This window comes from Rhinopithecus bieti, unplaced genomic scaffold (assembly GCF_001698545.2).
Source record: "Rhinopithecus bieti isolate Rb0 unplaced genomic scaffold, ASM169854v2 scaffold_947, whole genome shotgun sequence".
NCBI lineage: Eukaryota > Metazoa > Chordata > Mammalia > Primates > Cercopithecidae > Rhinopithecus > Rhinopithecus bieti.
In genome coordinates, this window is record NW_016803664.1 from 4,957,620 (window position 1) to 4,961,575 (window position 3,956).

The 3,956-nt window shown below is 43.5% G+C and overlaps 1 protein-coding gene across 1 annotated transcript in view; it reads left to right on the top strand.

Moving 5' to 3' along the window:
• Window positions 1-3,956, top strand: part of BRAP (BRCA1 associated protein) — a 41,686-nt gene that overhangs the window by 8,061 nt on the left and 29,669 nt on the right. The window lies entirely within an intron of this gene.

The window sequence follows — 3,956 nt, forward strand, 5'->3', positions numbered from 1 at the left end:
TTTTTTTTTTTTTTTTTCTTTTTTCTTTTTTTTTTTCATTGTCTTTTTAATGAAGTGGAAGAGTGTATCTGTTCTGTGAGCCCCAGAGAGAAGCTTTAGTGTGGAGTTCTGTCTACAAGAGAGTACACAGTTAATATGTTTTATCTTTACAAAGTACCCTATCATTTAGGGAGACATTTAAAACATGTTTCAATTATCCTATGGATTTAAAGTTTACAAGTTGACATTAAGAACAGAAAAGCACTTGAATAGCTCCTTTCACTGACCGTCCAAGGTTGCCAAGGAGCTTTGCAAACCATGGGAAAATCCTGCCTTAAGCCATTTCAGTCTGGTAGCACATGTAATAATAAGGATAATGATGATAATATCCAACGTTTATCAATGACTTCTATATCACTCGCTGTGCTAGGTGTTCAATACGCTTTGTCTGTTTAATCCTCACTACAATCCCTTGCGAAAACTCTATTGTTATCCTTGTTTTAGAGATGAGGAGGGTGACTGCAGAGGGAGATAGGTGGTTTGCCCAGGGTTACATAGCTAGACATAAACGACAAGCAAGAGTGACATCCTCACTTAATTCCAGGGACGTGTTCCTCTTCTACTAGGAGTGGGATGAAGGTGTGGGGAAGGGAGGCAGTTGGTTGTGAGACATTCTATGACAGCAGTATTGTTACAGTTTCTACTTAACAACTAGGGCAATAAGCAAATAACAAAGGAAAAGACCCAGAATTAGATTGGGAAAAAATGTTCAAGAACATTTAGGCTTCTAAAATAGTCTAAAGTCTTATAAACCCACCACATTCACCTGTTTAATAAACCCACACAGTTCCCTATTATAAGTACTGTCCTTCGTAATGTGCAGGTAATACTGTGAATATTTACTGTGAATGGATTTTCCTTGTACTTCTGCACTGTCCTTCCCCTTCTGTCTTTTGATCAAGTGAAGGTTGCTCAAGTTGACGGATGTTTTTCTGCGACTGTGAAACAGGTTGCTGCATGTTCTTCCCCATGGGGCTAGAACCCTTTATCTTGGTATCATGCGTTGTATTGTTTATTGCTAACTCTGGATCTTAGGGGCTGATCCCTATCATCCCATCAAGGATTTTCTAAGACCTAATAATACCCTCTTGGTGTAAGACTGGAAGTTAAACTAATATCGACTGTAATGAGAATAATGGGCTCAGTAGCTACCAACTATGAAGCACTTACTAGAGACCAGATCCTGTGCCAAGTGCTTTCCATGCATTGTCTCCTTGAATTCTCTCAACGATGCCACCATGTTGGCTGGGTGCAGTGGCTCATGCCTTTAATCCCCACACTTTGGGAGGCTGAGGTGGGTGGAACACTTGAGGGCAGTGGTTTGAGACCAGCCTGGCCAATATGGCAAAAGCCATATTTTTGGCCATATTTTGGCCATTTTTGGGAGGCCGAGGCAGGCGGATCACGAGGTCAGGAGATCGAGACCATCCTGGCTAACACGGTGAAACCCCGTCTCTACTAAAAAGTACAAAAAACTAGCCGGGTGAGGTGGTGGTGGGCGCCTGTAGTCCCAGCTACTCGGGAGGCTGAGGCAGGAGAATGGCGTGAACCCGGGAGGCGGAGCTTGCAGTGAGCTGAGATCCGGCCACTGCACTCCAGCTTGGGCGACAGAGCGAGACTCCGTCTCAAAAAAAAAAAAAGAATTTACAATTCTTCAGGACATAGAAAAAGCAGAAGGAAGTTCAATTTTGTTGTTCTTGGGGGCAGAAAAGGACAGATGACCACTTAATAGAGTATGTTGGCTCCTTTTCACATGCATGCTTAGTTATCACAGCCTTAGCAGATGCCTCCTTGGAGAAGTAGAGGTATGTTCTCAACTCTGTAGTTGATTCCTGTGACAGTGAAGGACCTTGATCATAATGGATTTGTCTTTTTCTGAGTTCATCCTCAGAAGAGAACAATAAAACCAAAGGACTAGAAGGAAACAAAAGCCAGGTTTCTTTAACGTTTTGGGTCCATACAATGCAAACATTTTCAATAAAAGCTGTTTCTTCTATGTTCTTTACAGTTAGCTTCAGGCTTTTGTTTGGTGCATTTAGGTGGTGAGTTGAAGTAGGTACCATATGAATTTTGTTCCCTATTCTCTACCTAATACATGGCACAGGACCTGGCACATACCAGATGCTCAGAAAATATGTAAACAGGTGAAGATACACTTCTAATACCAAGATTTTAAAGAAGAGATCAATATGTTAACTGGGAAATCTCAGCTGTGTAGTGATGTTGTCGTTTCAAAAAAGTACTTTTTTTTTTTTTTCTTACTTTTTTCATTTCTGCCACAATCATCCTAGTTTAGGCCACCATGACGACTCACCTACATGCCTCTTTTCCTTTTTTATTTTATTTTATTTATTTGTTTGTTTGTTTGTTTACTTGGAGACAAGGTCTCGCTCTGCTGCACAGGCTGGAGTGCAGTCGCACGATCTCGGCTCACTGCAACTTTCACTTCCTGGGCTCAAGCGATCCTCCCACCTCAGCCCCCAAATAGCTGGGACTACAGGCTTCCGCCCCCATGCCCGGCGAATTTTTGTATTTTTTGTAGAGATGGGGTTTCCCCACGTTGCTCAGGCTGGTCTCAAACTCCTGGGCTCAGGTAGCAGAAAGGAATAATTCATTGAATGGTTTTAGTCACATGTCTTGTCCTTTCCTCTGAGGAGGCCTGGTCATTTACTGAGCATTTGCAGAGCTCTAGACCCCAGGAGGTCTCTGCCAGCCCCTGGTGGTGCCTGAGGCTCTGAAGAGATGAGAGAAGGCCCTGACTTCCAGACAGTCGGTTTTCTCCTGGTGAATCCATGTGCTGACTTTGCTGCTTACTCAGCCAAAAGCATTTCAAGAAGAAGCTGTTGCTCCTGAAGAATGGGGGAAGCCATATTAGGTTGTAACCTCTTAGTATTAAAGAGGCTGCTTATCCAACAGCTGGCTTTAAACATTTTGAAATTAAAATGCACTATGTTCAATACACTGATTATTTCCTTATGTAAAGCCTCTCCACCCCAACCTGCCGCCACTTTGCCCCTCCAAAATAAAAGTACATTCAGAATTGATCATCCTTCCTCAGCTGCTTAGCTCACTTGGTCATGTTAAGAAAGCATAAGTAGCCGGGCACGGTGACTCACACCTGTAATCCTTGCACTTGGGGAGACCGAGGCAGGTGGATTGCCGGAGCTCAGGAGTTCAAGACTAGCCTGGGCAACTTGGTGAAACCCATCTCTACTGAAATACAAAAAATTAGCTGGTCATGGTGGCATATGCCTATAATCCTAGCTACGCAGGAGGCTGAGACAGGAGAATTGCTTGAACCCAGGAGGCAGAGGTTGCAGTGAGCTGACCTTGTGCCATTGCTCTCCAGCCTGGGTGACAGCGAGACTCCATCTCGGGGAAAAAAAAATGTTGGGGGGAAGCATAAGTAATCAAGAATTCACAATTACCTCATTTACCTCATTGGAGAGGAATTAAAAGCTACCGAGAAGCTTACAGTGTCTGTGAGATTCAAAACCTTGTGAGGGTGGACAGGCAGGACTATTTTTGCCTGCCTGGTGCAGGACTGAATCTCTTCATTAAGGTTGATGATGCAGCGTTTCCTTTTGCAGAATTCCCAGAAGCAGCCTGTCAATGTTGGTAGGACCAAAGCACACAACTTTCCCTGTTTGGGCTAATGCCTGTGTGGGAATTAAATCCAGACAAGCCTTGGCCTCCCTGCTTGCCTCAGAAAATTGGCTGAGTTTAAAAACTGGAGTCATCTCTGTTGCTTTCTACTAAGGCTAGACTAGGAGGTTCTATTTACCTGTGTCCATTTCATAGACGCACATGTGCCTTTGCAACTTTGCCTCAAGGGGGCTGTTTCTCCACATTTCAGCCATTTTCTACCGCTAGGGAACGCGACTGTGACTGTTAGTGTTTTTTTTTTTTTTTTTTTT